Raw genomic sequence first — 10382 nt, 5'->3', positions numbered from 1 at the left:
GAGGCAGAGGTTGCAGTGAGCCAAGATAACACCACTGCACTCCAGTCTGGCAACAGAGCAACATTCTGTCTCAAAAAAAAAAAAAAAAAAAAGGAAAAGAAAAAAATGTGAAGAGAACTGCTTATAAATGAGGCAGCGCTCTGGAGGCCTCCTGAGGGACTGGATTCCAACACTGCATTTGTACCTTTCTGGAGCTGTGTAAATCCCCTAATGAAATTTAGTTTTTTGATTTGGAACTTTAATAAGTCAGTTTCTAAAAGGCTGGGTACAGTGGCTTACACATGTAACCCCAGCACTTTGGGAGGCCAAGAAGGGAGGATCACTTGAGGCCAGGAGTTTGAGACCAGCCTGGCTAACATGGTGAAACCCTGTCTCTGCAAAAAATACAAAAAATTGGCCAGGTGTGATGACACACACTTGTAATCCCAGCTACTTGGGAGGATGAGGCATGAAGAATTGCTTGAACCTGGGAAGCGGAGATTGCAATGAGCCGAGACCATGCCACTGCACTCCAACCTGTGTGACAGAGCAACATTCTGTCTCAAAAACTAGCAATAATAACAAAATGTTACTTTTAAAAACTGAAGTAACTGCAAAGAGCCTTTGTGCTCTCATGGTACAATGTTCAGAACAGCAGCAGGCCTGGGCCTGTGGGGCACTGAAGCTGCCCTCCAGTTCATTTCACCAACCCACCCCACAAATGCCCAGCTGCACCCAGCAGGTTTCTCTGCCCTCCCTGAGCTCTGCCCTGCTGCCAATTCTGCCCAACCAGGGGAGCCAACAGCTCAGGGTGGGGTGACAATGCAGGGCGGGGCACACCTACCTGCCCAGCATGAAGTGCACTGAGTCCTCATTGTGGGTGGTCACCATCACCTTGGCCTTGGCGTTGTGCTTCAGCTCCTCCAACATGTAGTCCAGAAACCTGTGGAGAGTGCCATGTGAGCCCAGTTCCAGGCCTGTGGTCGCCTGTACCTCTCATTACCAGCTGCACAGGGAGGAGGCCAAGTCCAGGTCCAGGACCATCCAGTGAGTTGGCTCTTTCCAAGGGTGCCCACAGAATCAGGAGGAATGGGAGCAGCATCTGCACCCCCCAGCATCTCATGAAAAAGAAAGACCAGCAACCAATAACAAGTGAACGATGTCTGGGGCAGACAATTTGCTCACAATTGGGGAGCAGCATCCCTGCATCTAATGTGCCGTGACTCAGGACCAGCCCAAACATGCCCATGAGCCTCATCACAGACACAGCTTTGCTTCTGGGGAGGAGTCCTACAGTGCACCCCTGGCCCTGCAAGGAAATGAAAGGGAAGCAGGTCCGTGGGCCACAGTGGGGGTGGGCATCCCAGGGCACCAGCACACCTGAGCAGTATGGCCCTCCTGCAGAGAGGACACTCAGCAGGCTTGACCATGTGTACATTCTCCCTGACCCAGCAATTCCATTTCCGGGAACCTAGGACAGCTGCATCCTCTGACACAGAACCCCTGACAGCCCGTGTGTACTGCAGAGGGTGACAGTATGTCCAGCGAGTCCCTATGACAACAACCAGACTGAAAACCAGTAAGATCAAAGATGCTGGACACATAGCCCTGGGCACCCCAGGCTGGCAGTTAACAGCACTGCGCTGCAAGCCCACACCAAGGGACCCAGATGGAATGTGAAATGAAAAACGCATTGGGCAGAGGACACACTGTACAATGCAAACAACAATGCTCCAGATGTGTGCACTGTGGCACAACATGCCAACCAAGAGACACTTGGGGTCTCTTTGCATTTGCAACATGCACACACACCTCTAAGGAAAAGCCCATGGTCAGTCGGCCGGTGCTACATGAAAAGTTCATGAAGAGAACTAGAGAGTAAAAGGAGGCGCAGAGCAGCTGATGGGCGATCCCACTGCGGGAACTGAAAAGCAAACAGGCTGAACCTGTGGGGTGGAGGAGGCAGGGCACTTGTGCACATCTCTGGGTCTAAGTGTCTGCAGGAGCCAGCTCAGGGAACGGTGGCCAATTTTGCTTTTTCAATAGGCTTTTTTTATGTTTATAAAAGAATAACCTTAATGTTTTTGAAAAAACAATACATAACACAAAAGCAGAGGAAATATCAGTTCTGACCTCTAGACACATGTGGATGCCACTCCAGCTGGGGGCTTCTGGCTCTAGCAGGGTGGGGCACTGTCAGCCCCAGCAGCCTCTCCAAGTCCCTCCCTCAGTCCCAGTTTCTTGACACCCTGCCCTGGGAAGACGGAGGTGTGGGAGAGCTGCAAACCTGAGGTACATGGCATTGGTGACCTTCTACATGGGGTTGAAGGGGTCCTCATAGCCAATATTTGCTGCACAGGCTCACTCCTGGGCCATGTGTGCGCCCTGCACCAGCTTGGCCCCAAAACACCAGCTCTCACGGTGAGCCAGCTCCACTTCCAGGGTCACATTGTCATAGGCATCCTGAGGGTCCAGAGCCAAAATCGCAGGGAGCCTGGGCAAGCAAAAGTGACAGCAGGATGGGGCCTTCCTGGGCCCATGTGCCCCCAGGTGCAGTCACCAGGGCTTGGCAGCAGCTGCCTGGGGTGATGGAGCTCAGGGCACCTGGAGCAGATGTGGTTGAGGATGGGCCTCCAACCTCTGTCCCCAAGGAGAAGTGGCAGTGGAGATGTCTGCAGCATCCTCTGTGGCCCGTGAACAGCCCTGTGGGGGCAGCCCAGGCACCAGTAACCATCATGTGCTCCAGACTCCTGGGCTGACTGTGGGAGGGGTGTGTACTGGGGGCTCCTGCCTGGACACCTCCCCAAGCCATCCTGTGTCCTCCGGGCACCCGGCTCACCCCTGAGAGCTCTGGACCTGCTAACATCCCTAAGAAGCTCGGGGTCCTCAGGCTGGGCTGGGGGTACTGCCTTGAAAACCCCTGGGCTCCCTGAATACATGCGACATCCTGGGTGAGTCATTTCAGCAAAGGCCCAAAGAGAGGTACTGAACTGAAAACGAGCTTGAGGAAATGGTCATGTGAAGCCTTCCAAGTTTGGGGTGTCAGGCACATCCAGTGGATCCTCATAAAGACTGCTGTCCTCCTCCTGCCCATTAAACACTCTTGGCTGGTTCTGAGAAGAGGAGGGGCTGCAGGCAACAGGCACCAGCAGTGGCCTTTCTTCCTCCTCCAACGCAGTCACCCCAGCCTCAACCTCCTCTGCAGGCCTGGCTGTGGCCACCACCCAAGGGCCTCTTTCCCAGACCCTGGAGTCTGCCCTGGTGAGCTGTGCTGCAGAAGACCCCAACAGCCCCTCGGGGGCATGGCTGAGCTGGGCCTCACGGAGGAGTGGAGGTGTTACCTGTGCATTAGGGACCATCAGGTGCTTGGAGAGCTTGGTCCTGCTGTCGATGAGGCTGCTCCAGTCCTGCAGGTCCACTATGCTGTGGGAGGAGGTGCATCAGCAAAGTGGGTGACCCCACCTGTGGGTGCTAGGGTCTGGTGGAGGATCCAGGCCCAAACCAGTCCATTCACCAACCACCACAAAACCCACCTTGGTGTGCATTTTTAAGACAGAGAAAATGTAAATATTGTTATCTGTTTAAAAATTTCAAACCAGTGGCATGCAGTGGCTCAAACTTGTAATCCCAGCACTTTGGGAGGCTATGATGGGCAGATCCCTTGAGCCCAGGAGTTTGAAAACAGCCTAGGCAACATGGTGAGACCTGGTCTTTATGAAAATACATTCATTTAAAAAATGTAAAACCAAAACAAACAGTCCTGCATCTAGGCAGCTATGAAAACTCTGAGTACCCTAGGGCTGTTTTGAGCTTGTGGAGAGGCCGAGCAGAGGCAGCCAGGCCGGAGGTGGACACTGCTCCAGGGAACCAGGGAGGACACAGTGGGCAAGGCTGGCAGTGTGTGAGGGTATGGCTTACTGAAGCACCACCCCGTCACCTCCCCACTTCAACTGGGGGTCCTGGTGACTTTGCTCCCAGTCGCTGGCCCACAGGATGGGATGTGGGGCTCTGACCCTTCACCTGCCAGCGTGAGCTCCAAGGAGGGCTGAGAGTGACATCTTTGCTCCAGACCCACATAATTCTAGAAGCCCTCTCTGGGGTCTCTGCTGGCCCTATGTCTACCCTGCCCAGCCCAGCCCCAGCCTCTGGGACTCCTAAGGCCATCAGCTCTGGTTGTGTGAAAAACAGTTCCTTCAGCACTGTCATCCCCAAGGCCCACCCTCTGAGACAGGGCAGCCAGGACTGGAAGATGTTGCTGGGGCTCTGCTGGAACCATGGCTGATGGTCACATCCTCTCAGCCTGGGGGCTGCTCTCATCCAGACACTCCCAGGGTCTCTGCTGTCAACCAGTCCTTGGATGCGATGCCCACCTTTGTGATGCTTTCCTTGAGAAGTGAGAAGGCCTGGATCAGCCCCATTCACTCACATTTTAACCTTCCCCAAATCCACTGGCCTCTGGTGCTATTTTTGGCTTTATTTATTGTTAGTGAGAATGGGATCTATTTCTGGTTTCTTTCTACTGCATAGACAGGTCTATTCCCACCCTGATGCTGATGCAGGCCTACTCTCTGCTGGGCTGGCTCCCCAGCCCTCCTGCCAACATCTCCTCTCTCTGCTCAGAGTCCCTCATACCTCCTCTTCCTCCCCAGGCCAACCCCAAGAGTTTGGAGTGAGCCCCATGCCCTGGCTGAGTTCCCAGAACCACCTCAGACCACTGCCCATCATCCCCCACTATGGGACCCCACAGTGCTCACACCCTCACAAGCCCCAGGAAAGGACAAGGGGGTCTGTCCCTCCTGCAGCACCACCACCTCCAGCTTGGTGTCTGTGGCAGCCAGGCCCACCTGCCATTTGGTGAAAGAAGCATCTCCATTTGATCAGCACATCTGAGAACTGCAGCTGCAAATGCAGGCCTGAATGCCATCTGCACACACCCCCTGCCTTCCCCAGTCCCCCACATGGCCCCTGTGGCCGGCTCAGGCCTTTAAGGCATGGGCACCTGCACTTTTAGTGGATGCCCACAGCTGCCCTGAGGACTCGCCCAGCACCAGACTCTACAGGTGAAAGCTTACACCTCTTATCAGAAATGGGTCTCCCCAGTGCCATGAGCTTAATGGCTGAGAAGACATTGTCAGTGGCTGCACCTGTCAGAAGCCACAGGAAAAGCCTTGAGGGCCCTGAGAAGTGCATGGAGTTAGTGCAGGGTGGGACTGGAAGGGTTGGGGCCTGGCCAGCCTGCAGCAGGCTCCTGGCCCCATCCCACGCCACCCATGAAGGCCTCACACGTGGCGCTCCAGAGGCCCCGTGGAGATGGTGGTGGCTCCTTGGCGGGGTTTGTGTTTGCCATGCAGCTGCAGGACAGCAGTGGGCACAGGAGCTGCCTGTCCCCTGCCGAGCAGGCCCCATGGGGTTCCTGCCTCAGTTTCCACCCCTGTGACACCAGTACCTCAGGCTGCTAACATGTGGGTCACAGGAACCAGAAACACCAAGCATATCTAAGACAGAAACATCCCAGCGTGAACCCCTTGCTCAGGCCTCTGCCCCAGAGCCGGGCCCTCCCAGGAAGCTGTGATGCAAGTGCAGGCTCCTGCCCCCTTGGGCAGCCAGCCCTGCAGTCCCACCCTGTCCTCCAGACCAACTCCTCTGCAGCATTCTTGCCCCTGACACTTCTTTCCAAGGAGCACCAGAAATATTCCTTTAAAGTGAAAGCAGATCTTACATCTCATCGTGTTTAACACCACCCCAAAGGAGCATCTGCTTCTGCAGGAACTTCTCCTTCAGTCTGCCCTGGCAGAACAGAAAATGGGTGAGGAGAAGACACCCCTCACCCTGATGGCCCAGTATTCAGCTGGCCACTCTGACCCCCTCCCCAGTCAGGAGGCAGCTTCTGAGCACTGCTCAGAAAGGCCAGGTGCAGTAGCATGTATCTGTAATCCCAGCACTTTGGGAGGCCAAAGTGGAAGCTTCGCTTGAGCCAAGGAGTTTGAGACCAGCCTGGCCAACACAGCAAAACACCATCTCTACAAAAAATATGAAAATTAGTGGTTATGGTAGTGTGCGTCTATAATCACAGCACTTTGGGAGGCATGGCCGGGTGATCACTTAAGCCCAGGAGTTCCAGGCCAGCCAGGGCAACATACTGAGACCTCATTTTTTATTTTTGAGATGGAGTCTCATTTTGTCACCCAGGCTGGAGTGCAGTGGCGCAATCTCGGCTCACTGCAACCTCCGCCTCCCAGGTTCAAGTGATTCTCCTGTCTCAGCACCCCTAGTAGCTGGGATTATAGACGCATCCCACCACACTCAGCTGATTTTTTGTATTTTAATAGAGACAGTGTTTCACCATTTTGCCTGGGCTGGTCTCAAACTCCTGAGCTCAGGCAGTCCACAAACTTTGGCCACCCAAAGTGCTGGATTACAGGTATGAGTCGCCATGCCTGGCTGTGAAACATCCTCCTTACAAAAATTTAAAGAAAAAAAAAAAGAAAAACTTAGCCCAGTGTGGCAGCATGCACCTGTAGTCACAGCCACTCAAGAGGCTGAGGTAAGAGCATAGCTTGAGCCCAGGAGGTTTAGGCTGCAGTGAGCTATGATCACACCACTGCTGTCCAGCATGGGTGACAGAGCAAGACCCAGTTTCATTTTGGGGAAAAAAAAAAGAACACAACAGGCCTGGGAACCTGCTGCCCTGATGGAAGGCTGCTGGGGCCAGCATGGGGCTATGCAGGGTCAGGTGTATTTCTAACACTGAAGGACACTGGGCCTTGGTGACGTCTGGCTTCTCTAGCCCTGGAAGCAGCTGCTCCCCCCACCTCTGTCCTCCAGAGTTGGGGTCAGGGAGGGATTCACAGGCAGAAGGTGCGGCACCAGCTCCCTGAACGGAATCTCCACCCTGGGCTAAGGGTGGCTCCACAGCTGACATGGACCTACTTCTGGCAGCTCCTGGTCCTGACCTTCAGCCAGGGAGAAGGGTGGGGAGCATGAGGCACGATCAGGGAACAGGGGGCTTGGGCGGGGGCAGGAGGCCCCTCAGGGCAGGGGGAGTGAGGTCCCTCAGGAAGAGGCTGAACAGTGTGGAACACAAGTGAGACCAGAACCCAGCCCTCTGGCTCCTACCCCAGCTTGGCATTTACCCACCAGCTCCTCCATGAGGCCAGGGGTCCACCCAGACCACGGCATGGCAGGGGAATAGCCAGCAAAGAGGATGCCCTACCTTAGGCCTGGATGCAGAGCAATAATGTCTCCACGTGGCTGTCACACTTGGCCTCGTTGGTGTAGAAGTAGGTACGGGCACTCATGATGCCATCCCTGCAGTCCCCGAAGGCCCAGTGGGCCTGGTATTTCTTCTCCTGCTTATTCGTGCCTGGAATGGCAAATGCACAGCCTGGGCACAGCTCCAAACACCCACCCCAGCACCCACATGCCAACATCCCAGAGCCCCTGCTGTCAGGAGGGCTCCAAGGGCAGTGGCCTTTTCATCTTGGCCCCGGCACTGTGCTGACCCATAACTCCCATCCCCAAGCCCACCCTCCTGTCTGCACCATGGCTCTTCCACCTGGAGTGCTGTGTCCACCTGCTAAGCCTCCTCATGAGGCCAGGATGGCAAAGCCTCCTTAACAAAAGCCTGGGTCCATCAGGAGGCTGTGAAAAAGAAGCAGGGCATCTCTTTCTTCAAATGCTTGTGAGTATGTCAGAGCTCAGAGCAACAGGGCAGGTGCCCTGGACATAGGAACCCGGGTACCAACTTGTGTCCCAGCCTAGATGCTCCTGAGCCACCAGGGGGTGTGCAGGGTGGGGAGGGCATCTGTTCATGCAAGGAGGCCTTTCACTCACCACTGCCATCCCTCTCCGCAGCTGAGGTGCAGGACCTGTGGGAAGGAGGGAGAGGGCAAAGGTCAGGGTCATAGCACCTAGGCCCCAGACCACAGGCAAGTTCCCACTGAGGCTGCCTGGAGGGCCTCACCATAACCCCAGGGGAGGGCAGGCTCCAAGGGCAGGCCCCGGCCCCACCCTATCCTGGAGTGGAACATCTGGGCCAGGGAGGGGCAGCAGTTTATGGGCTGTTGTGTCCTAAGGTCTCAGGAGCCTGGAGCTCCTTGTGGGTGGAGAAATCGAAAGAATATGCCTGGGTTCTCTCAACAGCCCAGGGCTGGCTGCAAGTACAGGAGCATTCCTGGTTCTAAGACAGAGCCAGTCAGGGCTGAGAGGAACGGAGGTGGGAAGGCACAAGCACACAGAAGTCCCCAAATCCCCAGTGAGGCCCCCTTCCTCAGGTTTCCACCCAAGAGTCAGGGTCTCCAGGCACCACTGATGCAAGTGCAAGCTCCTGCCCCCCAACAGCCAGCCCTGCAGTCCCACCCTGTCCTCCAGGCTGGCCTTCCTGCAGCATTCTTGCCCCTGGCACTTCTTTCTCAAGCAACAACCAGAAAAATTCCTTTAAAGTGAAAGCAGATCTTACCATCTCATCTTGTTTACCACACCCCACTCCAGGTTCCCATCACTTCCTAGTAATGCCAAAAGTCCTGGGCCCCTGGCTTGGGCACCTCAAGACCAGTGAGGCCAGGATGCAGGCTGCCCTCAGTGAGGCTGGCCACGCTCTGCTCAGCCAAGCCCATCCTTCCTGCAGGTGACACTCCATCTCTGCCTGGCCAGCACCCTCGTGGTCCACCAGCCCCTCCCTCCTTTAGGGTACCTGGCTCCCCTCCCCACTAGCCCCACACCGTTGCCAGAGCCACTGTGAACACCCTCTTTCTCCTCCTTCTCATAGCCACAATCTGCTTCCTGGCACTTGGTTTCGGTGCTGTGTCATTTGGGCTAACAAGAGTTGCTGTGGCTGTTAAATCTACTGTGACAAAGTGACCATGGTCTCCCTGGCCCCAGGAGGAGCTCTGTAGGTCATCTAACTTTGTATTCAAAGCCTGATGAAGTCAGTGGCCATGGAGTGAGCTTGGCTGCATGGCCCACAGGTTTCACAGCCTCCCTGTGGCTCCCCAGAGGTGCTTGGACCCATGGGGGCAGCTCTGCCCACACTCACAGGAAAGGACAGGGTACCCCTCAAGTCCTGGGAAGGGTAAAGGCAGAGCAGTGGTCAGTGAGCTGCATCCGAGAGGCCCCCACGTTAAGGGGTCTCAGGTGCCCACTTTCCACCTAGCTGTTCAAAGAGCAAGCCCTGGGCCAGGAGCTCCCACCAGGAGGCCTTCCCTCCCACCCACTCCTGGGAAGCCCCACATGGGCCAGGGACTCCCCACATGCTGCCAGGGCCCCTGAAGCTATAACCCAGGGATGGGAGCTGGTAGGCAGATATGCTCTGACTGCCTTGTGCTGACAAAGAGAAGTAACCGAAGAGGGTGGAATGTCACCACGTGACTGAGGAGCAGGCAGGCAGCTCATGACCCCCTGCCTGGGACAGGGAGATCCTGGGCACCTGGCTTAGGCACCTCAAGACCAGTCATGAGATCAGCCCCAGAACCTTCACTCTGAGGCTCAGGTGTAGCCAATCAAAAGCCATTCCCAAGGGGGACCCATTGTCTATGCTAAGGCTGCCCCCACAGGGAAGAGGGGTGCATGTGGCACTGGCAGTCATGGGATGTTAGAGGACGAAGGATGAACTGGTGGATGTGGGGCCCTGATCAGGTGGGGACCACATTGCAATGCCTCCTTAATGCCAGGACCCACCTCATGCTATCCTAACCCCACCCTTCATCATACCCAGGGCACAGTCTGTGGAAGGACACATGCTCACACACATGGCCACAACCCGGGACACAGAGGAGGGAAGAGAAACAAGGGGACATGGGACAGAGGAGGACAAGCAAGAAGGCATCTTCAGAGATAGCAGGAAGACCCTGACCATCCCCTTGGCCTCTATCGAGCTCAGCTCTGGGTGGCTGTCCCTGGTGACATGATGCCTGTTTGAAACAAACAGAGCATGGGGGTCCACACCCCACCCTTGTCCAGCTCTCTCCTGAAGGGAAGCGCAGCAAGCCCCTTCCTACCTGTACCCCCATCCCCAGCTACCCTAGCCCCTAACCCCAGCCACTTGCTCAGGACACACACTGTACACATATCCCAAGTGAGCTGCCAGGTCCCAGGAAATTTCATCCTTCTATTAAACAACTTAGCCTTATTTCCAGACCCTGACTTATATCAATCCTTTATGATGAAAGGTGATGACTCCAGCCCACATCTGGGTTTATCCTATATATACAAATAGAACAAGGGAATCTCATACATTCCTAAATTATAATATCAAGGCAAGAACATAGTATTTGGAACTGGAAATTCATAATCTTCAAGCTCAGTCTTCTACCTTACTTTTTAGATCCCTAAAAATTGAAGTATTTTCATTGTCAAAGAAATAAAACCATGCCAGATCAAATAGGCACTGTTCTTCTAGCTCTCCT

General features: G+C 55.1%; 1 pseudogene; it reads right to left on the bottom strand.

Annotated features, from left to right (window-relative positions):
* Positions 1–2993: 2993 nt before the first annotated feature.
* LOC116546129 lies at positions 2994–8779 on the bottom strand (annotated as a pseudogene).
* Between the last annotated feature and the right edge of the window lie 1603 nt (positions 8780–10382).

Source organism: Sapajus apella, unplaced genomic scaffold, assembly GCF_009761245.1.
Source record: "Sapajus apella isolate SASKATOON/1434 unplaced genomic scaffold, GSC_monkey_1.0 scaffold611, whole genome shotgun sequence".
Taxonomy (NCBI): Eukaryota; Metazoa; Chordata; class Mammalia; order Primates; family Cebidae; genus Sapajus; species Sapajus apella.
Note: the sequence above shows the minus strand (reverse complement) of the source record. Positions and strands in the feature narration are given on the sequence as shown.